The sequence below is a fragment of the Bos indicus x Bos taurus genome, chromosome 26 (genome assembly GCF_003369695.1).
Source record: "Bos indicus x Bos taurus breed Angus x Brahman F1 hybrid chromosome 26, Bos_hybrid_MaternalHap_v2.0, whole genome shotgun sequence".
NCBI classification, from domain to species: Eukaryota; Metazoa; Chordata; class Mammalia; order Artiodactyla; family Bovidae; genus Bos; species Bos indicus x Bos taurus.
Genome location: NC_040101.1, coordinates 27,307,457 through 27,333,737, shown reverse-complemented (window position 1 = coordinate 27,333,737; position 26,281 = coordinate 27,307,457). Strand labels below are relative to the sequence as shown.

The 26,281-nt window shown below is 52.8% G+C and overlaps 1 protein-coding gene across 6 annotated transcripts in view; it reads right to left on the bottom strand.

Annotated features, from left to right (window-relative positions):
• Positions 1 to 26,281, bottom strand: part of SH3PXD2A (SH3 and PX domains 2A) — a 249,230-nt gene that overhangs the window by 30,275 nt on the left and 192,674 nt on the right. The window lies entirely within an intron of this gene.

The following is a 26,281-nucleotide window of genomic DNA, read 5'->3' as shown; positions in this document are numbered from 1 at the left end:
CATGGGTGCACTGGCGACCTGAACCCTAAGTCCCACATTAACCAGGAATCGCAGGGGTGTGGGGAAGAGACGTCCTGAGAGTTAAGTCAATAAAGCCAAATCGGGCAATGGAGAAAGTCAGTCCCGATGACCATCACTTGACCCTGGGGCACAGAGTTGCTAAAGCTAGGCTGCCCTCATTACAGTGAGCCAGCAACCTTCCTGTGCTGTTCAAATGGGCCAGAGAGGGTTTCACACACACACTTAGTCAGCAGGGTTCAAAACAGAAGGTCTGCCATCACGACTCAAGTTTGGAGAACAAAACCCAAGTCCGTTGGGCACCTGCCACCACAGACCTCATTGGGGAAGGATGGAGACCTCTGAGTCACTCTTGGTAAGCAGTCCTTCCCCAACCAAACTCCCCCTCACAGGATTAACCTCCAAGAGCCCAGAAAAACAGTCATCACAGTCCCCAACCTGGAGTCATTTGGGGAGGGTCTGGAAGGCTGAGGCTCTCACATGCCTGCCCAGGTCCAGGTCCACCAGCAGAAGTTCACAGGCTGTGGTCACCACACCCTCTAGACCCCGTCAAACTGTGTCCAGGGAGATGAAAGACCAGTTCCAGCCCCCAGAACCAAGCCAAGTCCCAGAAGGCCAAGGTAGTGCCCTGAAGGCCTAGCCTCAAAGGGAAGCCCTTCTTCCCAGAAGAGGACTTCCCAGGATGGGCTCAGGGATCTTACGGTCATCAGACAGAACAGGGAATGTGTCTGGAGGAACAGAAGAGCTTGGATACATGTGTCTCCTTGAGGATTTTCTCAGATCTCTCCACCCAGCCCCTCCCAGCCTCTTCCTCTATACCAAGCTGTGTCCATTGCCCACTCCACCCACTAAAACAACCTACTTGCTATCTCAGTGGCAGCATAGTCCCTCCTTTTCGAGCCCACAGCTTCCCAGGAAAGCAAGGAACTTGGCGGTCTCCTGGATGGCTGGGCTGACTGTCTTCTAAGCCTTCTCTCTATTTCGGGACTCTGGGCCCCAAAGGCATCCTCAGCAGAGGTGAAGGAGGCAAGCTCTTCCACGGGCACCGGGAGGACTTGTGGGAGTTCCTCCATCAGTCTCATCCGAGTTTGTCTGTGTTCTCGCCTGTGAGTCTTCAAGCCTGCTGACCTCCTGGCGTCCTCTCTCCCAACCTCCCCCCATGGCAATTTCCAGACCAAAGCCCAGTGTGGACTTTTCTCATTGACTCCAAGGGCTTTACAGTCCCAGAATTTAGGGTTCTTCTCTGCTGGTGGCATCATTTCCCCTCCCGCCCAACTTCACCCTTCGAGAACCTTCCATGTACTTTCTGCTCCCTCCCTTCCCCCAGGAGCCCGGGATCTGGGGTGGAGGGATGGATCTGGACTTGTCTGTGTGGAGTGTCTTCCCAGGGCAGGGCCTGCCTCCTACCTCTGCCTGGCATAAGCCTGGCACTCAGGGCAAGCCGGGCAGGGATTTGCTGAGGGGCTGAGCATGTGGCTGAGGCGCCCAGTGGGCAGGAAGGCATGATGGTCTGTGCCTCACACTGCTGGGTGCCCCTGGGATGTGCCAGCGCTGTCTCTCTGAGTCCTTTCGACCTCAAAACCTCTGCTGTATGCTAGGTTTCTGTGGAGCCTGGGCACACCACTGGCAGACTGTGATCATCTCATCCCAGGGCAGCAACTTAGAGTCCTATCGCCTGCTGCACCCCAGGACGTGGGGCTGAGACTCTCCTCTTCCTCACAGCTCCGAGGTCCTGCCAACCTTACCTGAGAATACTCCAGCCCTGACACATGCAGAGCTGGGCTGTGTGGCTCTGAGTCCCAGGTCCCTCCTGCAGCAGGCCCTGCAGAGAAGAGCCTGCCACTGGACAGGCTCAGCCACTGCCCACGAAGCAGAGACGGACAGGCTGTCATCACCCAGGCAGGTGTTGACTGAACATGGGTGGGGGTGCCCACCCAGCTCCACGCAGACCCCCCGGGAGCCCTGGCACGAGTCACACAGTTGGGCCTGTGGGGGTGGCTCCTTGGGCCTGCGCCTACCAATGGCTGCTGGCAGGCCTCTCCCAGACGCCAGCAGCTGCAACCCGGGCCCCTGACCAAAGTCACTGTGTCTTCACCATGGAGCAGTTAGAGCCTGAGCCACCCTGGGTGCAGCCCAGCTGGCCAAGATGGCTCAGGCGTCAGCCAGCCCGCAGGCATCCCCGGCTCCCCTCTAGTGCACACCGTGTTCTTGCTCCTGCAGAGGCGCACAGTGGCAGGCAGGCTGTGTCCACATACACATGCATGGGTGGGTACCTGTGTGCATGGAACAGAGGTGCGTCTGTACATGTATCACACGATGATGACAGCCAGGTGCTGAGAAGAGCACGCCGTGTCAGGAGCTAACATTACACACGTCACTTGATTTCATCTTCAAGGACCCTGTGAAATAACTTACCGTCGTCACTATCCCCACTTTACAGATGTGAAAACTGAGGCAGAAGAAATCACAACCAGAAGGAGGCAGAGTTGGGCTCAAAACCAGGCGCTCCAGCTTCAGGACCCACATTCTCACCACCGCAGAAGCGGGCCAGGCGCACCTCTGTGCCACGCACAAGGGCAGCAGTGACCCCTTGACGACGAGTGTCCCCGAACACGGAAGCTTTACACATGTCCGCCTGTGAGTCTGTCCACATCGCTGAGTGTGTGCTTTCTGTGCATACACCATGAGCAGAGTCTCAGGTTTGAGTGTCTATGTCTACATGTGAGGACCCTCTGGGGACAGAGGGTAATAGCTGGGAGTCTGGAGTCAGAAAGACTCAAATTCAGCTGGAGTGCCTTGTACTGAGATGCTCCCCAGTTGGGGCAAGGGAGGACTGCTATGTCCACCGACTCTTTTGAATGGGAAACTGCGACTGACGTCCAGGAGCCTGAGAGAGGAGCACTCAGATGCTGGATGTTCAGGAGAAGCCCCCAGGCTGGGGCAGTCCCTTCTGGGGTCCCCGGGCTAGGACAATCAATCATCTGGAAGAATCTAGAACTGCCCAAGCCCCCAAGCCTCACCCTGGCCTCTCCTTCTGTGAGGGCCACATATCTACAGTGCCAGAGAAGAAAGGACTTCAGCCAGGCCGGCCTACAGGCCAGGACCCAGCCCTCTGCAGGAGGCAAAGGCCCAGAGAGAACAGCAATGTCACCTGTTACAGCAGCCGACCTGCTCGGTAGGACTCACTGAAGCCCACTTCACCATGGCCAGGAGTGGAGGGCGAGAGAAAGCAGAGCCTGGCAGGCCTGGCCAGCACCTCCAGCTCAGGGTGGGGCAGGGAGACCCTCAGCCCATGTAGGAGAAAGCTCAGGTCCAGAAGTCAGTCTCTCTCTCTGTCCAGGCTAAGCATAATCATTAGCTGTTTGGTCACTTTCAAAGCCCTTTCAAACGGACTCTAATTGAGGCTTCCTAGGGGTGGCACTGGGGGAGGGGTGGAATGGTGGGGGGCAAGAAACTTATGAGTCGACAGATTCTCTCTCTCATGAAACACACACACACACACACACAGACACACATACACGAGTCAGAGATGCAGACAGACAGACAGAAGGGATGGGAGGACCTGGGTGATGGGTGAGGGACGGAGGCTTCAGCCTCTCTAGAAGGGACCTGAGCCTGGCCAAGGGGCGGCAGGAAGTGGCGGGCACCCCCAGGCCACTGCTGTCCCCAGGGTGACCAGGCCACAATGGTCTCCTTAATGAGAGTGGATAATGAGCTCATTAGGGCCAGAGGAGGCCAGCTGCACACAATTAAGACATTAATAAAGCCTTCTGAGGTCACTCACAGCTCAGCCTGGGACAAAACAGCTGCTGGGGGCGGGGGACCCTGCTCCCTTCCTCTCCCTCTGAAACTCCCGCATGTCCTTCAAGGTTCGGTCCCCTATGACGTCTCCCCACCCTTCCCGTCCTGCTCACCCCAGGACTCAGTCCACAGGCACCTCTTATAGTCCCTCTTCTAAGACAGACCTCAGTTTGAATCCTGGCTTCACCTTGTGCTCACTGGTGACCAGGAACAGGTCTGACCTCCTTGGGCCTTATCACACCAGGGCAGTACGAGCTGCCCAGAGGGATGCCTGGCATCCTGTGGTGCCCTTGGTGTATTGGGGACACGTGGTGCCCTCAACAACCAGCCTTTACTGAGCGCCTTGTATGTGCCAGGCCTTGTTCCAGGCACGGGGATGCTGCAGAGAACAACCGCACTCAGGATGCAGGCTCTCCTTCCCCATCTGCCCCCGAATGGCACCCAGGATGGGTGCAAACACAACCTGCGCACTGGTGCTGTGGCCAGCGAGGGGGCTTGGCTGCCTCCCATCCGCCCCGGGTGCCCACTTGGAGGGTAGTGGGCAAGATGAGACAGGTGGGGCAGAGTTTGGAACACAGGAGCTTTTAGGTGCCCTCTGAGCCTTGCCTTTCCCTTCCCTCCAGGTCCCTCACATGGTCTAACCCACAGCTGGCATCTGTGGAGTGCTGCTCATGCCAGGCCTTCTTGGAGGGTTTCCGCATCCATGGCAGGAAGGAGATGATGGAGCTAGCAGCAGAGGCAGAGTCCAGGCCTCGCACACCTGCCTCCGCTCTCTGTGTACAGCCTCAGGCTCTGGCCCCCTCGTGAGACCGAAATGTCCGGACACTCTCCTATTCTTTCCTTGGAGCGGTTTGGAGAAGAGAAGGAGGAATTTGGGGCTACTTGGTGGTAGATGGAGGGAGATGCTGAGGAGGAAAGGGGCTGAAGGAGGCCTGGCCAGGCACATTTCACCAGCCCTGCCCATCTGGCCACACTACAACTGGCATGAGGCTGAGACCCAAGGGACCACTTCTGCCCTGATGCCCTTCCCATGACCTTGGGGCAGATCTGAGCCTTCTGCCTGAGAGCGAGCAGAGACGTGGGAAATGCAGGCCGTCCATGGCATGCTGTGCCTTTAAGAACAACGAAAGGCAGCCACCCTGGGCCAGGCCTCCCCTGGTCAGAAGGCTCTGTCACTGCGGCCTGTTGCCAAGACACACTCCAGCTCTCAGCACGTGGCCTCCGCGGTCCAAAGCAAACAGGAACGGGTGGGAGCCCTCCCCCGGCCGGTCCCTCCCAGGGTACCCCCACAGCCCCTGCCTTCCTACCTGGCCTGCTCTTCTCGTCCCACCTCTGACACCCACCCCCCTCTCTGTTGCCTATGGCCTCCCCCTCCCCCAGAGGGGGCTCTCAGGCCACGAGGGCCCCAGAACCTTCCCTGGGCGCCTGAGGCCTGAATTCCAAGACCATTAGCACAGGCTGCTACGTCACTGTTTGGAAGGCTCTGTGGAGTCTGTGGCAAGAAGACAGCGAGAGCTGGGCCACTGCCACCCCGCCCCCAACCCTGCTCCAGCCTGCCCACCCCACTGGATGGGCCCAAAAGCCCAGCTCTGGGTCCGGGCAGGCCAAGGGGGTGCGCTCTAAAATGATGGCTAGAGAAGAACCACGGCTCGAAGCAAGGGCTCTAGAGTGAGGTTGCCTGGGTTCAGATCCCAGCTCCGCTGTTTACTAGCAATCACCTCAATTTCCTCATCTGTAAAATGGACCTACAGTACACTTACATCTCACTGTGTTGGTGGATGAATAAATCTATGAAAAGCATTCAGCACAGTGCCGGGTGCCTAGCAAGATGCATTGAAGAGCTATGACTAAAGCTTAAGTAGACACTATGGTGAATTTTAAAGAACCAAGACCTCAAGGATTGGTGTCATGGTGGGCAGGGAGGCAGGTGGTCTCAGGTGTCTGGAGTCTCATGGAAAGAGAGCCTTTTGGTGTCACTGTCGTTTGGCCTCAACCTCAGAAAGTCGCTACTGAAGGTCTCGTTCTGTGCTTGGCATGGGTTGGGGACAGGGAGGGGGACCCAGGCTGCCCCATGCCATAGATACAGTGCTGGCTGATGCACATTTGAAGAAACTGTAGATACCAGAGATGAAACTGAGTAGTCAGGAAGAACACTTAGAAGACAGGAGGCCTGAACTGAACCTCAGATTAAGTCTGGAGGGAAGGAGCGGGGGGAAGATGGAAACCTGGTGGAAGGAACAGGACAGGCAGGCGATGCGCATCCACGTGGCCCTCACCAGTAATATTCACCATGCTTCATGGTGGGAATTCTTCCAGACAACAGGGCAGGGGGCAATTGCCTTCAACATCTCTGTCCTCCATCCACTCATGGAGCACTGCTGTGTGAGCCATGGCCAGAGGTTCCTGAACAGAAGGTGGCTCAGGAGGACAGGAGATGCAAAAAGGCAGTTTTCTAATATGATTATGAATGATGCAGATGGTGGGTGAGACATGGCTCCGCAGGGTGAGTGAGGCATTCAGATGGAGGGAGGGTGGCGGTGAGAAAAACAGAGGAGGAGGGTGTGGACCTCTCAGAACCAGCATGGAAAGGTTCAAGTCTCACAGGTGGACCCCTGAAAGAGGGCTCAGGACAGCAAAAGGGTTATTTCCCCTGCTGCTCCAGGCAAGAGGTGGAATAAGAAAGAGGAGGTTTTGAGAGACTGAGCAAGGGTGCAGACCGCGGGGCTCTCTGGGGAAGAGGGTATGAAGGGCACATGTCCGAGGCTCAGCCCCATATGGAGATGGAGACGGCATAGACAGCTGCCTTCTGTGAGCTCTCAGCCGGCCGAGAACCTTCCAGGCCACTGTAAGCAACCTGGGAAGCCACGGAGGTGGGAGCAAGGCCAGAGGACACAGAATCAGCCATGATCTCAACACTCATAGCAGAAGACAGATTCCAGAGTAGAGGTGACCTCAACGAAGGGAAATCTGGGTTCCCTGAGGGGTGGTTGGAGAGCAGTTCTGGGCATGACCAAGGCAGCACTGAGCAGAAACAACAGGAAAGATGGGGCCGAGACCACATGGGATTCTGATCAGATGTGAATGCTGGCCCGAGGGTCTGGGAAATGTCAGAGCTCAGCCACCCAGACCTTGGGGCTCTCATGGTCCTGCTGGGGGCTGCAGGGCTGCAGTAGTAGATCACAGCTGATAGTGACCACAGAGGTTACATCCAGAGAGGATCTGACGGCTTACTGGTTACACCCACTGGGAACCTGTGCCATTGGATGTTTTAATCAGTCATAGTATGAAGACAGAAGCTGTGTTGGCTGCACCGTCTCATTTAGTAAAAGTGGTGCCAGGATCAGGAGCCAAAACAGATCTCAACAGATGGTAATGACAGGTCAAATCTGACAAGATGAAAAGTATTATAGTAAGTGGAGAGACGAAAGGCCATGGCTTAGAACAGCGGTCTTATAACTCGCTATCTAAACTTTCTGGAGTACATGAGGGCATTATTCATCATTATACCAAATATTAGGTGCCAACTGGGAGTGTCTCGGGCACTTGGGTTGTATGGGTCACCCTACTTAGCAGCGAGGACGAGGAGGGTCCTAGCGTTTGGAATAGGGTAGAGAGTGCGCCTGTGAAATCCTAGGCTGCACTAGGGTTAAGAAGCACCTGGACTGGGTGACTTCCCAGACGCCTGGTTTACAAGGAGCAGTCCAGGATTGGTCCTCAGGCCTGACTCCTGGCGCAGCATCCCCTCGGCTCAGTTTAAAAAAGACTCTTTGTCGCTCCCTTTGCAGAAGGAGGCCAACGCCGCCTGCTTTTTCCATTAGGTCCCCTAAATCTCCGTCTGACAGATGAACCAGGAAAGCAGCCCTTTCATCTGCTTCTCCTCCATTCTGTCGGTCTCCACCAAGTGGACCCAGCTCTCAGGAGAGTCATGGGCGTGGCTTCCCCCCTCTTGCCGTGCCCCGAGGAGGGGGCTAACAGGCAGATTTCTGCCTCTGTCTCTAGGTAGCTCTCCCTCACCCTCTCAGAGCCCACCCAGCTGACAGAGCTTTCTGGCACAAGATCTCATCTGAGGTCTTTGCCAGGAGAGAGTGACTTTGGATCAGCATTTCTCAAACCTCAGATATTTCCACACCACTGGCTGACTTTGGCCATATCTTAGAACTACGTATACTGTGGTTCACATAGTAAATATATATTTAAAGCAGTTCCCCCCTCTTTTTTTAACTTCAAGAAAATAATTTGTTTAGGAAACTTCAGATTGCCACCATGAATAAACAATGAGGACCACTGGTCCCAACCATGAAATTACAGAGAACAAAACAAGAGAGTAAATTTGAGCTGTTGCTATGACTGAAGAGGCCACATCTAGAGACTGCTTCCTTTTTGTTACAGAAGGAGGTTTGTGAGAGAGAGTCAGAGTTGACCATCAAGCGGAGGTAAATCAGGCTTGTCAGAGAAACAGAACAAGATGGGTTTTTTTTTTTCCGCATGTGTTGTGGCACATACTGCCTCTCTGTGTCGTCTAAAGGCATTCCATGTGCCATGGTGTTGTGTGGGTGACATTTCCAAGAAAAAGACTGTGGGCTAGAATGATACTTGGCCATCCAAATCGGCTGGCGAAAGGCAGTGACGTGTCCTCACTAGTGAGATGAGGACAGTAAGTAGCATGGACTTCCCAGGGTTGTGCTGGGGAATCAGAAAGAAAGGAATAGGGGCCACCTAGCAATGCGTCTGCCGTGTGTATGCGGATATCCAGCTTGGAGGAAAAAGCTGAGGGAACCCTCTGTATCTGTTACACCAGTCGTTTCAAATATAAGGGGTTGTTTTTATTCTTTTAACTAGTTTACTCCAAGGCGAAGTATACATGAGTGAGTTTGTATACTTTCCCCCTTTTCTCTCTTGGCTAAAAGCAGAGGCTTCTTGGTCCCAGAACTGAATTGGTTTCAACTAAAAGCCTTAGATGGACAACCATCCCCTCCCTTCTAGCTGAGTTCAGCCCCTCTTGAACTGGTGCAAAAAATAAAAAATGGGCAATTTCAACTTTAAAGACCATGTCCATAAACAAGACAAACCCACTCCGCAATTTGTCTAGGGCATCCCTCCCTCCAAACCCTGCTTCTTCAATTTCTGGGGAATTTTAAATAGAGGTCTTACAAAAACCCGCACCGCCTGACGTCAGCAGCTCTCTGACAACGTGGATTCTTCCACGCGGTGTGGGGAGCAGCTGCCGCGAATGCTGATACTTTTCCAGGCTTCTTTCCCAGTTGGAATTTGGGAGCCACTGGTGCTGCCCTAGGAGACTGGGAGAAGAAAGGTACCAGGCAGTGTCCTGCCTGGGGACCTGTAACTGTGATTCCCAAATTTCGGGCGTTACAAAGTAGCAGTGCCTGCGTCTCCGGTGCACAGTTGTGTCTGATTCTTTGCCTGCCAGGCTTCTCTGTCCATGGGTTTTCCTGGCACGAATACTGGAGTGGATAGCCTTTTCCTTCCCTAGGAGCTCTTCCTGACCCAGGGATAGAATCTCTCTCTTCTGCATTGCAGGTGGATTCTTTTATTGCTGAGCCATGAGGGAAGCCCTATAGAGCAGCGGGCATGCAGTTAATCTGAATAACCCCTGTACCACTGTTTAACAAACACAAAATATGTTTCCAAAAACCACTTACTTATGTTACGCTAAATAGAAAACTTGTATCCCTTGGCACAGATAGAACATAGCTGAAAAAATACAATGAAACAACAAGGCTATGGATTTCCAGCAAGATACTAAGGCACATTCTAGCCAACACACTGAGACTGGGGCTAGAATTCCCCTTGGTCAAACAAATAGCAGCAGCAAGTTTCAGCCACACCAAAGCCCCACATGGAAGCTTTCCTCAATGTGGAGCGAAATAACTGAAAGGAAATCAGCTTCTCCTGATGGGATTCAATGCCATTTAATGCTGGGTCTGCCGCTCACTTATAGGACCCACTCTCTGGGAAACACTGATCTTACAGAGGAGCCTTGGGTTAAGGATATGCAGCCCCTTGATTTATATCCAAGCTCAGCCACTAGCAAGCTTTGTGGTCTTGTGCAAGTCACCCAGTTTCCTCTTCTGAAATACGGGAACGAAGGCCTCTGCCCTACCTAGCCTTGCATAGCTATGCTGAGGAAGAGATGGGAAACAGGCTTTGAAAAGTCTCTGGATTGTAGGTGGATGGGGGTGGAGGGGGTCATTATTCTGAGCAGGTTGAGGAACTTGATGGACTCCTAACTTCCTCCTGCCCCCCACTCCCAGATGCAACTCACTGCCCAGACTGGATGGTGGCCCATCCCTGTCTGTTAGAGAAAAGAATAGGAAAATGTCACTTGACAATATTCTTGCACAGTAAACCTTCCCAATAGCCACATGGATTTCAAAATATTATCATCATTTTATAGATATGGGAATTGAGGAGCAAAATGGTTACATACAGCTACTCAGTGGCACAGTGGGATCTGAACACAAGCCTTTCGTGTGGTCTAGAAGGAAAGGCCCTCCATCATGCTTCTTTGTGCATACCCAACAGAGCTCAGAAGCCCCAGATACGATGGTCTTTCTGATCCATCACTGCCCAGGCCTCATCTTTCAAAACCATTGCCTTTGTGAAGCTCCTGTGACTCTCTGTGAGCTGGCCTTCTGCTCTCCTGCCCTCATGCTCTCCCTGCACCCTAACCTTGGGTTTGGGTTGGCTGTCAGGCCAGCTAGACCAAGAGCTCCTTGAGGACAAAGGCCACGTCTTGCTCATCTTGGTATCCTGTCGAGCCCCTGCCTGGCTCAGTGTTTGACAAAGAAGGGAGTCGGGGAGCAGCTGTTGAGCACGAAATGCAGTAACAAGATGGGCACAAGGCTTCTTTCACCTTGCCTGGCTTCTCCCTCCACACTAGCCCCCCTGCTTCCCTCAGCCTCAGTCTCTCTGAGTCCAGCTCCTGGGGTCAGCACTGGGCATTTGCTCTACAACTCCCATCCCTCTGGCCTGGCATCTTCTGCCAACTAGAGTCCAGTGCAGTTCTTCAGCCCCTGGGCAGTGTTCCTTCCTCTGGTCTCTTAAACTAGGGAGGTGCCTCTGATTCACAGTTCACCTGGAGGGATTTGCCCACAGGGACCTGAGGCCAGGAGATTTTTGTTGCTAGTTGCATAGTGCCCAGGATCACCCAGGAAGCTCACTCCCCCACCCATGAGCTCTCACAGTCCTCTGTGTGTGAGCACAGCACCTGATTGGGCCATTTTCATTTGGGCCTTTTCCATTCACAGGAATAGAAAAGCCAAGCTCAGGGAGGTCCCACAAGCCCAGCACCAGGGACAAGCCCACGCCCTGGGTGAGGCTTCTGGAAGAATGCAGAGGGAATTCTATGAACCAACAGCCCCTTCAAATTCAAAGCAGTTTCAAGGGCTGGCTGCAGGCCTCCACTGGGACTCTTGGAGCCACGGTGTCTCACACAGGGAACACACTGCCCTCTTCCACGGTGGGCGCAACTCATGGGGGCGCCTCTGCAAAGGGCAGCCCCAGAGCCCTGCTACATCCAACCCTCAGAGGATGGGTGGGGAAAGCTGCTACGCTGCTAAGTCGCATCAGTCGTGTCCGACTCTGTGCGACCCCATAGACGGCAGCCTACAAGGCTCTGCCATCCCTGGTATTCTCCAGGCAAGAACACTAGAGTGGGTTGCCATTTCCTTCTCCAATGAAAGCTACTCAGAGGAAATAGCTTCCCTCACCATGGTGCTTCTGCCTGAGGGAACCGCAGGAGATTAACCAAGAGGCAGCAGAGTGTACAGGGAAGAAGCTAGCTGTCTGAACTCTCTGGGCTTTCCGACCTGTGAAACAGAAGTCCTGCCACCGGTGGTTTCCAGGGCAAGGGTGGTGACTACACAATGGACGTTGTCTGGCTCACTGTTTGATATACAGGAGGAGCTTCAACCATTCCCTTCTTGCCTTTCCCACAGTTTCTGACATCAACGGTCTCCAAAAAGCAGAACTAGGTTTAAGTTGAGGTTGGAATACCCTGGGCATGGGATGACCACCCTGAGCCCTAGTTGGGTTTGTGTAATTTAGGAAGGTTCTCTCCTTGAGCTGGGCTTCCCAAGGGCTCAGTGGTAAAGCCTGCCAATGCAGGAGATGTGGGTTTGATCTCTGGGTCGGCAAGATCCCCTGGAGGAGGAAATGGCAACCCACTCTAGTATTTCTGCCTAGAAAAATCCCATGGACAGAGGAGCCTGACAGGCTATAGTCCATGGGGTCACAAAGAGTCAGACACTACTGAGTGACTGAGTGTACACAAACACCATCTCCTTGAGCTTCTCCTACCTCAGGGCACCATCTTGTCTTCTTAGTTTCTAAGATATGAGGTCCAGTACGGCTCCTATCCCAATCCAAGGAGAAAAGGCCACACCCCTAGTTCAGCTGCCTCAGAGATACTGCCTGGGGCCAACTGTCTCATTCTAGTCTCACCAGTTATAATGATTGGTCAGTCAGTAGTGACTGACATCCATGGGCACCAATCAAGGCCCTGTCACTCTCTGGTGCCTCAGCCCCTCCTTCCCTAAGGGGAGGAGTCTGCAAAGTTATACTCTGCCCCCTTTTACACCAGCAATCCCAGTCCCCTCCTTTCCCTTGAGACTGAAGGCTCCATGACTGGGGATCAAGCCGTCCTTGATGATCTCTATGCCTCAGTGTGTGGCACACAGCAGGAGTTAAGTTGGGGAATGAATCAATGCCTCATCTCTAGCCCCTGATGACACACTCACTTAATTGCATGGTTTGGTTCTCCCCACTCTGAATGGGCTTCCCTAGTGGCTCAGATGGTAAAGACTCTGCCTGCAATGCAAGAGACCCTAATCCGATCCCTGGGTTGGGAGGATCCCCTGTAGAAGGGAATGGTAATCCACTCCAGTATTCCTGCCTGGAGAATTCCATGGACAGAGGAGACTGGTGGGCTATAATCCATGGGGGTCACAAAGAATCAGACACGACTGAGCAACTAACACATGCACTTTGAGAGCCTGCCTATGATCAACACCCCACCACAGTCAGCAGCAAGATTCTGGTACCTTATGGCAGAAAGACAGAGAGGAAGCTAGGAAGTCACTGACCGAGCCTGCCCTCCTGGCTTCTATGAGGTCATCCCACCACCACAGGGCCCTTGAGGAGAGACTGTTCTAGAAGTGGTTCTAAGGTGGGGAGGCCTGGATGGAACAGATGTCTGGGTGTTGAGGTGGGCCTTGAAGAGTTCCGCACTCCCAACCTCCCTTAAATATGTCTTTGCCCTGCCAGGCCCAAGTCAGCACAGCTGAGTCTGAGCCCTCGGCCATGGCAGGCTCTAACTTCACTCCCCAGGAAGTGAGCAATATCATCATCAGCTCCTGTTCCCCAACCCTGGCCTGTCCCTTAGCCTAGAATGTGGGTGTCTCCAACCCTGTTCTCTGTCCTGGTCTCTGGATCAGAGTTCCAAGCAAACCTGGCTCTGAATCCATCCAGGCAGTGGAGGGATGGCCCCATGGGGGCAGAGAGATCAGGGTATGGAGGGCAGGCCGGAATCTTCCTCCCAGCTACTACATTAGCAATGATAAAATACTCTGGCCCCAACAAAAGCAGAGGCCCTTTGATTCCAAAGAGGGGGGTTTGTGTCAGCTGTGTAGTGAGACCTGGGATGCAGGACTGGAGTGGAAGCAGAAGAGTGGAGTGAAGCCTTCATCGGGGAGGCGCTACAGCTACCTGGCTGCTCCCTCCCCTGGTGTGAAGCCCTGCTGAACAGGCATGCTTCCTCTCTGTCCTCCAGGGAACAGTCAATTACAATCCCTATCTCAAGTCTTAAGCTCAAAAGTCAGTCATAGAAGTTAGAAGTATATTGGAAATATAAATTGGGAAATAAATCCATAAGGGCATATTAATTCTTCAAAAGGGATAATTTTGACTGTCACCCATCTCATTGGCATCTGGGAGGGACAGCTTTCAGTGACGTGGGACAGCTGCTATAACTAGGAATGTTTGGCCTTTTTAAATATGAAGCAAGAAAGTGAAAAAACGTCACTTAGGAACAATTTTAATAAAATGATGAAGGTCTTAGATGTGCTCCAATCAACTCTTAGTGAAACACAATGAAGTAGTGTTGTTTAACGGGAATGGTGAATAAGCGAAAACATTTGTGAACAGGCTAGACTAGTAATTCAAACATCACAACTCTGTTGGCAAGGAGGTTCAGGTGTTCGCCAACTCTGGTCTTGCTCCCATTACCAAGGCCAGGGGAAGCATGCCCGTCAGTGTCAGTGCTCCTGGTTTAGTATTATTTATACCCAAGTGTGAAGGAGTTGATCTGGTTCTTGCCAAAGGGGCGCTGGGTGAGGCAAGGGGCGGGGCTTCCCAGGGCTAGGTGGGGCCAGAGGGGGCGAGAGCCCCATTATTCTGTTATCTTTACAGGCTGGTCAGAGTCTGCTCCAATGTGCTAAGCCATTTTCATTATATCCCCACCCCACTGTGCCAGGTACATGGTAGATACGCAGAATACACCAGCTTAAACATGCAGAAGGGTCAAGACACTTGGCTGGTAGGCAAGACGGAGGCAAGGATGCCCCAGGTAGACAAAAAAGACTCAGGGGAAATGGACTTCTCTAACTCATCACCTCAAAATGAACTGGGCTAGGCAAACCCCTGCCCCCAGACAAGTGGAGGCTGGTGGAAGCCTCCTATGCTGGGCCTTCAGGACTCTGCACTGGCTTGAATTTTGGCCTCTCTTTTTAAGTACCAGAGCGATCGATTTCACAGATCTCGTTTAACTTGAGAAGGATGGGGGAGGAGGAGCAGGGAAAACTGCATTCTTCCCCTTCAAAGCCAAGAGTCCAAAGTAATACTTCTGGTGGTAACTGATCCCGGCCTGTTTGTGATTACAGCCCCCTTGCTCGCTTTCTGGCAGAAGGGCCTTGGAGCCCCACAGCACGGCTGATGGGGACAGACACCCTCGCTCACTTGGATAATCTTGTCCTCGTCTGACATGACCAAAAGCGTCTTTCAGCCACTCTGCTTTCAGCAGTTCCCCAGGGCAACTCTTCAAAACATCACTTTATTTTAAAAAGGGGAGGGGAGAAGCCACCCCTAACCCCGATCATGAAATTCCACAACACTAATCATATTCCTTCTGTTACCAGCACCAGCCTGGAAAACACAGCAGCACCAGCTGCCTCATTGGCTGATGCAAATTAAAGGAGAGAGGGAGGCTCACGAGTGGACAATCTTCCTCCTTTGCCTATCCCCTCCCTTTTATCAGTGGAGAACACACACACACACACACACACGTGCACACACACTCCCCTTTTGCTGTCATAGCACAGAAGTGGCTTAGCAAAGCTCAAGACTATTTCTCAGCTGTTCTTTCTCCGGAAATTTAATCTGTGGAGCATTTGGCCTCACAAAGCCCATTCCAAAGGTGTGCAGGAGCCCACGGGCCCTGTGATCATCATTACAATCCCAGGGATGTTTGTAGCCAATGACCCATTTGGCTGCTTGGAGAGCTGGCTGAAAGTTGCCAACATGGTCAGATTCCCCTTGCTTGCTCCCTCTAAGCTGAAACTGGCTTTTTTTTTTTGGAGCCCCATGGCTTAGAGGGGATCTCAGGAGTCCTGGCACTATGGAGATGAATGGGCTGCTTCCTGCCTGGCTTGGTACCAGTGCAATGGTCACGGGGAACAGGGGAGCCTGGTGTCTGGAAAGCAGCCGTGCCCACTGTCTTCACTCCTAACCACAGGTGAGGAAAGGCGATGCTCAGGAGGATGAGCAGCTTGCCTAAGATCACCTGGTTAGTGGGTGGCTCAACTTGGAACCTAGACTGACTGAGATTGACTTTTACACAAAGCTTGTCATTCCTCCCACGAGGGCACACGGCTGCTCTGCCCATTGAGATGACACCCTGAGCATGGTGCCAAGTGGCAACCCGCTGACCCAATGCCTTGAGCAAGAAGCAGGAGGCTGGAATTGGCAGAAAACCCCCAACCCCAGGTGCCAGGAGGTCACTTGGCCAGCCCGGGGCTGGGGGTGGGGGGGAGGCCTGTGGCCAATACTGCAGTCACTGGTGCAGGGATGAGGTCCCAGGCTGTCCTGATTGCAGCAGCTCAACATTCTGCCTCAATCAAAAGATGGTGAGCCTGCTGAGCAGAGAGGAGGCTGGGGCTTTTGTGAGGGCGCTGGTTAGAAGTACAGAAAACAAATAAGAAAAGACAGAGTGTCCAGAAACACCAGGAGTGGAGGCCCGGCCAACCTCAACAGAGACCCCACCACCTTCCTGCGGGGAGGGAGGGACCTAAAGGATGGGGAAGGCAGCACTTTGGGCTGGAGCGGCAGCGGTGGGGAGGCGGGGAATGGGGGGCACCAGGGAACACAGCCAGCCAGTGTGATAGCCCCACCTGGGTCCTGAGAAGTGGTGTTGCTGAAAGGGGGTGTTTGCCTTCATGCCGAGGCATCTGAAGATGACCTTGCTGGGGGGATAGCACCTTGTCTGAAAAATAAGCCTGTCTGAACGCAGGTGGTTGGGGAGGATACAAGGAAAGAGGTCTCCCTCTTGGGCCTGCCTCTGCTCTCTGTGTCCTGGCTCCAGCTGTAGCAGCAGGCTGAGGGGTCCAGGGTGGGGAGCTGAAGAGCCCGCTCACCTCCTCCTTCACCTGGGGGACAGGCTGGGCCCCAGTCCATGAGTGGGTGGGTGGTGAGGCCTCGAAGGTGCCAGGAGATGCCAGTGTGCCTCAGAGACAGCTACCTTGGCACCTGCGGTCCCTGGCCCATGCAGCAGACCTGCCACAAACTCCATGGGACTCTGGGCAAATGACGTCAGGCCTCCATTCCCCCTCTGTCAAAGGGAGGTTTGGGCAGATGGTCAGAAATGTCTCCTGCAGCTTGTCTCCTTCTCTTGACATTTGAGGTCCTTGAGACCCACAATACATCCCCTCGGCCTGTTTATCACTTAGGGGATGTCTCCTCTCTGGCAGCCCCAGAGCCTGGCCAGATCCCCCTTGTCTGTGCCACTGCCATACCTCACACATGCCGTTTACTCGGCTTAGAGCACTTTTCTCCTTCAGCTCCTTGTTCATGGCCTGCTACCTCCAGCCATGACCACCCACCCCAGGCGCTACCCCATCTCTGAAGCTGGAGCAGACCGTGCCTTATGGTCCCACTCTCCCAGCCCCTCAGTAACACTGGCCCCAGTGGCACTGGGCTTTCTGCCTCACATGTGGAAGTGCATTGTCAATATCATAGACTTACTGCATCCAGGCCTTTACCCTGAGGGAAGAGAAAGCCCTAGAATACCATCTATGGGGAAGACAGGGATGGCTGCTTCTTGTCAACTGCTGCACCGAGTGCTGGGCACACAGTAGGTGCCCCGCATGTGTGGACTGAATGAGCAAACCGCATCCTACGGATGCAGTCCTTGCATATAAGAGGTCATTCAGATGGTGCTGAGACCACTGAGGGGAAGGAGGTGGGATGGAGCTCTTCACTGGATCATGAGGGGTTGGGGAAGGGGCCAGGGTAGGTCTATTTATTCTGACAAAGGGACGGCAGAGCAGGTTGGGGTCCTGACAAGCATGGCTCAGGCACAGTTCAGGCTCAGCTCTCACGCCCTTAGTCCTGGTAAGCAGATCTCCAGGGAGACCATAAGTGCCCTTGATCCATCCTCCCATCCAGTCCAGCCCCACCTCATGGACCTGGCTGAGCCAAATGCCAGAACACTCACAACTCTTCTGCAGGAAACCGGGTCAGCAAACACCCCTTCCCTTTCATACTCCCTCCACCCCACGCCTTGGCCTTGCTCCTACCCCAGCTGGGGCTTCAGCGGGACTGACCTCTGCTCTCCTGCTCTCTGTGGCCTGGAGAATTCACACAGCAGAGAGCTCTGGGGCTTGGCTTTTCAAAGAAGTAAAATCCACAAGGAAGAGAAACGCAAACATCCAGATTTCCCAACCCTGGATAAACAGCAGTGGATTAGTGTGGCAACCTGGGCCCCACCTCCCAGCTATGCAACCTCTGGGCAAGTCACTGACCCACTCTGGGCTTCAATTTCCACCTGAAAAGGAGCGGATGCCAACATCTACCATTCTTCTTTCTAAGGTGTTATACGAACACAGGGTTTTATGTTTTATAAAACATAAACTATTCTGATTCATACACAGGTCACCTTGAAAAATGTCCCAAATCCACCACTAGCTGGCATAAGTGAACACTTGCTCCCCAGGAGGGCTTGACATCCCCGATCACACCCTCTTCCCCAGACGAGTCTTCCCCAGAGAACAGACACACAGGCTTCAGAGCACTTAGGATATCCCTTAAACACTAAGGTTCTGGGACACCGGGATCCAAGGGGGGCCCGTGGCAATGCCGACAGGCCAGAGAGAACAGCGGGGAGGGCCCTGCAACCACAGCACACTGGCTCAGAGACCCCCTCACGGTTTGCTCACTTCGTGGACAGTCCCTGGCAGACTCCTCCTCTGAGTCTGGCTTTCTCTCACCTCTCACGATGCCTGGGCCATTCCCCCACCATCTAGTCCAATAACAGCTCAGGCAGGCAGATGCATTTTAGCCTGAGGCTGAGAGGTGCCTGACTAAGAAGGGAACGTGGAGCCAGGGCTGAGACGATTAAACGAAACCCCCCCTCCTGAGAGCTCCATAAAGCATGTTCCAAACATGAAGTTGGGGGTTACATGAGCCAGCAGCTTCTCTCCACTTCCTGGCATTTGACAGCTCAGCTCCCAGTGAACACTGGCTTCCACCAGGCTTCCCAACTGGGCTAACGGGGTCACCCTGCTGTTCCTCCACAGTGAGGCCAGGGAGTCCAGGTCAGCATCGGGAACCCAGAGGATGAGATTACAGAATCTGAAAAGATGCTGAGAGATGAGAGTGGCTAGTCGGGCAAACCTCACATCTACCAGAGTGATTACTAAAAGCCCAACCGCAGGAAATAAACAGGCACTATGACAATGATTAATCAGAGGAAGGAGGTGATAGAGTGTGGCTGGGAAAGGCCTCTCTGAAGAGGAGCTGGTGGAGCTGAGATGCTTGGAGCTTGGAGAATGGAGGAAGAATTAGAAGCAAGGCACTTTGGGGGTAAGAACAAGGGTAGCAATTTTTAAACCCAAATTCCCTGAGGTCCCTAACAAATTATATCCCAGAAAGCACTACAGTGAAGTCTATTTTAATTTAAGAATACAGGAAAGCTGCGGAGGGATCTTTGTCTTGCACTTCAGCAGGACTGTCACTTCTCCTGGGGACAAAGCCCGGTGTGAGTGTGTGTGAGTGTGTGTGAGTGTGTGTGTGTGTGTGTGTGTGTGTGTGTGTGTGTGTGTTGGGGGTGGACGGAGGGTCTCCAGTGTTGCCCGTTCCCCAGGCATCTGGGCCAGGATATGTCTGGGGAGCGGGGGCAGCGGCCACACCGCAAGACTCCCACCAAGTGAGTGGTGGTCACTACCCCTAGAACAGCATGCCTTGGCCTGCTACCACGTGGCTTCTTCCCCTTCTCTGCCCTCACTCACTGCTTCTCCCCCAAAGCGCCTTGCTTCTAATTCTTCCTCCATTCTCCAAGCTCTAAGCATTCTCAGCTCCACCAGCACCTCTTCAGAGAGGCCTTTCCCAGCCATACTCCATCACCTCCTTCCTCTGATTAATCGTTATCATAGTGCCCATTTATTTCCTGCACTGCACTTACCAAAATCTAGACTTATTTTCCTTTTTCACATGTGACTGTTTCTCTAGCACATGTAAGCCCTGTAAGTGTGGGACTCTGTTGGCCTCTGTCACCTCTGAGCACCACTCTGGAACTTAGCCAAGTAGTACGGACTCAGTGATGACTGATCACCTGAGGACCAGCCTTGTTGGGCTCTGGGCAGTGTGTGGTTCAACTGGTCCCTTGCTGTTCAAACCCAGAAAAGCAGCCTTTGAGATGCGGGTGAGAGGACTCAGTGCGATCTTGCTTTCTCTCCGCTCCACTCCCCTACAAAATGCGGGTAGCTAGGTGTTGCTGTGGGGCTGAGGCTGGGATGAGCTGGTGTCACTCTGGCACTTTCAGCTGGGTTTCCAAGGTCACCACGGATCCACATCTTTTGTTCAGAAATGTCTACTCAAGGAAAGGCTGTGGGACATGATTGGTCATAGAGCCAATGTGAGGTCAAGGTGACTGGCCACTCCACCTGCCCAACCTGAATAGATGGAGGTAAGACAGGGAGCGCCCAGGGGCCCAGTGCTCCACCCAGCCACCTGGCAGCTGGCTGGCAGCCCTTAGTGCTGGCAAGCCCCTGGATGCCTCCCTGACAACAGCCAGTGTAGATCTAGCTCAAGGGAAGATCTATTTCCAGGCCCCCAGTCCTGGACACACCTTCCCCTACCATCTGCCTCCCCACAGCCGGGACCGCTTGCCTCAAATACTCCTATTTTCAGGTCCCTCTTCTGCTCACCTATTTTCCACGGCCCCAGCCTGCCTCCCCACCTGCTGCTGGCTACCTTCCGCCTTCTTCATCAAGCCTTACCTCCTGGGGCAACTGTACACCTGCCTTCCCATCTTAGCCCCAGGGGGCTCTGCCTTCCACCTGGCACTCCACTCAGGTGCCTCAAGAATTCTTCCCCTCTCTCCTATCTATCCCCCCATCTCCTATATATCCCCACTCTCTCCCAGGCCCAGCTCAATGCCCCCAGCTCCTCGAGGCAGCCTTTCCCAACTATGCTAGACCCCGCCCCCAGCACGTCAGCTTTGTGCGTGCCACAGAGCCACTGAGTGACAGCCAGCATGGGGTATCACAGGTGGGCCTCTCCTCTCCCCAGCCTTGGCATGGAGCCCCTGATCCCACAAGGTCTACTCCTGGATCACCAAGGGGACTCTGACTCTAACTCTTCCTGACACACAGACGGGGGCCAAGAACAGCTGCCAAGCCAAGGCTCCAGAGGGACACTCAGGTCTCCAGCATGGTCTCCGGCTGCCATGCCCCATAGCAAGCTTCCTCTGCTGTACCTACCTCACAAACCATCAGGGCTGAGAGAATCCTCATACACCATGAAGTGCAACCTGTTTTCTAGCCAGGTGGGAAACTGACTCTGCAAAAGGGCAACTGACTAGCTGTGTGTTCCAAGGTCGGTTGGTGGCCGAGCTGCCCCAGTCCAGCCGTCTTAATGCCATGTAGTGGTGGCAGTTTAGTTGTTAAGTTGTGTCCTACTCTTGCAACCCCATAGACTGTAACCCACCAGGCTCTTCCCAGGCAAGAATTCTGGAGTAGGTTGTCATCCCCTTCTTCAGGGGATCTTCTCGACTGGGGGATCGAACCTGCATCTCCTTCACTGCAAGAGAAGTCTTTACTGCTGAGCCACCAGGGACGGAGCCACCAACAACTATCATGTACTGAGCACTTAATTCCTCTTGAACAAGTACACACTAACCCCACAGCTATTGGTACAATTAGCACCATTTTGCAGGCAAGGAGACCGAAGTTTACTTAGAACATTCAAGTAACTTCCCAGGCTCACCACTAGTAAGTACTAAATCAAGAACCAAATCAAGATTAAAACCAGGCTTATCTAAGTTGAACCCATACTTTTCATTGCTAGGCTATCGTGCAATCTTATTCTCAGAACCATCTCCAGCCAGGGTGACTAAAGCTGGGCTGAGGGCCCCAGATTGGATCAGAATGCTCACTTCTGTTCCTGACTGATGCTCGATGGCCCCTTGCCTTCCAGCCAGCTTCATGAAGTGGGCAACAACTGCCCCCCAGAGACAGCCTTGGAGCAGCATGGACTTTGGAATCGCTGATCAGGCTGACATTGCAAGAACATGCATGTGTTGTACTTAGGAAGAGAAGTGTGTCAGAGATCAAGGCTTTCTGTCAGCTGGGACAGTTACCACAGTTACCACAACCAAATATGGCTCACTCACCAGAACCAAACTCTTAAAAGGCTGTTGCACAGTTAAGAGTGTTAGTTCGCTTATCTGTAATACAGACTGCAAGAAACTTGTCCCTCTAGAAACGGCCTATCCTATCTTTATTTGGACATCTTTTCAAGAGCAGATTGGCAATATAAACTACTAATGAGCTGGCTCCTTAGTAAGCACAGAGTCTAACTAAAAGACAGAGGATATATAGAAGAAGTCCATTTAAGACATCGGAATATCTGCAGAAGTAGCCCAGTCTCACAATACAGTCCACTCATGCTCACGCCAGTTAAGAGTTTAAAGTCCATAAAGGCAGGAACTGTATGGGTAGGCATGTAATCAGCATAGGGCCTGGGACACAAGAGGTATTCAAGAACTGTGAAATAAATGGATAAGTGAAGAGTATATACAGTGTATGTCTCACTTACAAAAAGCCTATGTAGAACCAGTTATAACAGTGTTCATGAAGAAATACCAAAGGAACAGAACAGGTACATCTTCAATGTTAAAATGATTCCAACTCACAAAATATATGGCTGAAGAATGCATCATTTTTGACAACAAAAAATAATCATTAGGACATACAAATCTGAGAGGAAAGCTTATTAGTTTGTCTTATTGATAAAGATATTTGTCAAATAATAAATGGTTACATTTCATGGGAGGGAAAAAAAAAAAAAACACCCATGTAGTATGTATCACTGTTCTCTTATACTCAGGAGGAAATGGATTCCTGCCTATATCACACAGGGTAGCATTAGATCTTAAACCTAACATTCAGACTCCTGGTTCTTTGCTCTCTCTACTACACACAGCCATTAAATAAGTAAAATAGATGCAGCCAACATGTTTTCAGATAACTTACCTCCCTAGATCTCTTTTCTTTAAAACATGTACTCCAAGCCACTGATAGAGGTTGGAAAGGCACCCATGTTTATACTCTATGACATTTCTCCTAGACACAGCTGATTGGCCCAGAGTTGGGCACCTGATCCAAAGTCTGCCAATCCATTGGCTGGCCAGGAACCAATCAGATTAAAGCTTCAAAGTTTGAACCTGTAGAACCAGAGACCATCCTCAGTTGATGTCTATTATCTTGACTGAAAAATCTGGTCCTGACAAGCCAGCATCAGGTGAATGGGCCACTGTTATGAGTGAACAGGAAGAGAAGGAAGCCTGGTCTGCAGTTAGGAGATCACAGCTGGGCTTTCAATCCACCTGGTACCCAAGAGAGGGAGAAGGGTAGCTGCTGCTTTGTCTCCTGCCAGCTTTCTGGTTCCCAGTCCTTGTGAGGCTGGGGTGTCCTTCCCATCCTTGGGTTCTGGTGAGATTTTCCCGAATCCTTTGAGTAAATCTGAGTGGGTGTCTGTCCTCTGCTCACTACTCAATTGGGACTAAAGCACTGACTTTGGAGGGGACTGAAGATTCTCAAACTCCCCAAGGCTTAGTTTTCTCACCTATACAATTTCTCACTTCTGTGGACCAGGAGCTCAAAATTTCTTGCCAATACAATACTTTTACCTTATTCCTATAGCTATATGCCTCCAAGGAAGTATTGTATAATATCTCCCAAGGTTATCACACTAGTGCCAGGAAAGAAGCAAAGACTCAGAGCAGGAAAGCTGGATCAGGGAAAAAACTGAGCATCCGCTGACTCATATCCCCACATCCCCTGGCTGGCTCCTAGTCCTGAAAGAAGGAAACCATCCTGGAAAGTTGGAGGCAGCTTTGCTTAACACAGAAATCAGAGCAACTGCCATCAAGATTCTGCCAGAAGTCAGACCAGATTTTGCCTGCTGGAAGGTAAAGCCAATGTGGTCTTTGAGGCGTAAGAATGTCCTACCAAGGCAGCATCTCAGGCTCTGTTGCTTATGTCAAGGGTGGAGGGCTTTTCAAAGATAAGACAAAAATGGCTGGCAAATTTAACAAAACTGCTGAGTCTTTCTGCTATTTTTGTCCCTGTAGATCAATGGAGAAAGAGAGTCCTTTTCTGGCTGGGCCCCAGGCCCACTGTTTAATCAAAAATTTTTCCCTGAAGTCACCCAAGTCCACACTGTGGGCGTCTTTGACATCTATCCACTTGCATTCCCCAGAATATGCTTGTCCTTGGTGTTGGGAATTCACCACCCTTCTCAGATTCTCTTAGCTGTGGCTTATCCCCAAGCTCGACAATTAACAAGAAGAATTCCCACTACCAATGAGCACCACGCTGGAAGGAGGCACACAGAGCCATCCTCCTGCAACAATGCTCCAGGGAGCCTTGTCATCATCTCAGCCAGGCCATGTCTGTCCTTGACCTGCAGCATCGCCAACTCAGTGATGATCCCTCCTGGGATCAGCCCATTCTCACCCTCCCCCCACTTCCTCTGGAGAAGGGAGAGATCTCAGCTGTTGGGACTTTAGGAAAATGACTTAACCTCTTAACCTGTTACTTTAGACACAAAGTGCTTAAAGTGGCTTCTATCACACAGGGTTGTTCCATGATTCCAGTAAGATGATGCATATGAAGTGCACGGCCTGAACCTGTGTTTACTATTTACTGACTCTGAAATGCCTTCCAGACACATCTCTCTTTAGATGAATGAGATTACAGAGTATGGGCACAACCACACCTCCAAAATCCCCTGGAGGCTGTGGTCCCTTCCAGAGGGTTCTGACAAGTGAGCAGAGACAGAGGTGGCTGGGTCCCTCTGTGCACACCCTATTCAAGGAGCTTTCAGCCAAGTAAGAAGGGGATACAGGAAGAGTCCTAGCTCCCAGAGGGCAAGGCCAGCCCCAAGGGGCAGAGTGGTGCTAGCTGGAGCTGCTGCCCCAACAATTTGAGTGGAAATGCCTCACAACGCCCACCAGTCCTAAGGTCAAAGGCGTCACAATTGACTCTTTGTCCCGGAGTTCAAAAGCCTCACTCACCAGTCCTTCCAAAGCCAGTCTGCAGGATTCACAACACATTTCCCCTCCCCCACCGTCCGACTCCTTGGACTGGGAAACCACTCTCCCAAGGATCTGCAGTTGGCCCTCTTCCTCTCTCCTCTTCACCCACTCAGTTTCTCGGGTTAAGCTGGTTTTACACTGGAGGAGGTCTCCTTGTTTCTGACGGCAACACAGTGTGGGTTTGTGTGGTGGACACAGCACTCCAAGGTCCTTGCATTCACCAAGGGGAGAGACATGGAGTCCAGGGAAATGAGAAGACCATGTTCAGGGAGACTCTGTCTACCTGACACCCAGGGCCCTGGGGCATCTCCCAGCCGTGAAGCGGGCTTGGGGAGGTCATCTGCTCCAGGCCCTGTTTCGGAGCACCCACGAGGCTGTCTCCATTTCACAGAAGGGGCAGCAGAGGCCCAGAGGGAGGAAGGAACCTAAAGTCACCCAGCAGGTGGGTGGTGGGCAGAATCCCGCTTCTGGAGATGGCAGCTCCCTCAGAGGGTTGCTCTGGGGAGTCAGGCTGCCTGAGCCCCTCAGATAGCCATCGGGGACTCCTCAGGAGAGGAGTACCTTGCAGTTCCAGGTTTGCTGCAGAAGCCCCACTTTGTCAAGGTGCTCCCTCCTTCACTCCCAGGCAGGGTACTGGATGCGGGGTGACAGGGTACAGGGAACCAAGGAGTCTGATAACAGGCTGACTGCCTTTAGTTGGGGGGGGGTCTCCTCTATAGCCATCCTGGCCAGCGGCTGGTACCCAGGGACACGGGGGCTCACTGCTCCCCATACAGACATAGAGCTGCACTGGTGCCATGAGGCAAGAGGGTCCCTAAGCCAGAAATCTACTTCTGAGCAGCCCTGACTTTATATGGAAAAGCCGACACGCCTTCCTTTGGGCCACGCCCCCAAACAAACATGTCTCTACGTCCTCAGTGGATGTCTCCAATCCCACCAGTAGAGAGCCCTTTCTCTGGGTCTTCAGGTGCTTAGGGTTCCAGAGCCAGGCCTCTCAGACATGCAGCTTCTGTGGGGGCGGGGAGGCGGGGCTGGTACTGTGACAAAGGCCGAAAGCCCCCTTCCTTCCATGCAGGAAGGGGACTGGGCACCTGGGGTGAAGGGCCCAGGCCTTACCCTAGGGACAGTTGGGTGGGGACAATGGCTGCCAACCACGGCGGTGATGACTCCAGACACAATGGCAGAGCCTAACCTCTTGGAGGGGAACAAGCTCTGAAGACTCCACATGGGGAGGGCCATGAGTCAGGTCTATGTTGGCATCACAGCCCTGTTCTTAGCACAGTCCCCAAGCCTCCTGCAGCAGCAGCCTAACCTCACCTCCCCCAGTGGGTCTGCTGGGATATCCTCAGTATCTTTACTGCTACTTCTCTACTTGCTGCCCTTAGGCACATGAACCAGGGGCCCAAGAAATTCCTGTTCTGTTTTTGACTTAAGGTGTCTCACTTCCCCTCAGTTTTTCTGTGCCTCAGTTTTTCTCTCTATAGAGTGGGCACAGACGTCCTTTGGCCTGTCTTGCTGTTGGAGCTTAAAACACTGGGAAGAACAGCGTGGAACAGGGAAAGAAGAGCAGGCCCCTCCTCTCTGGGAGTGTCCTCCAAACACAACTCAGAGAGGCTCCAGCACAAGCACGGC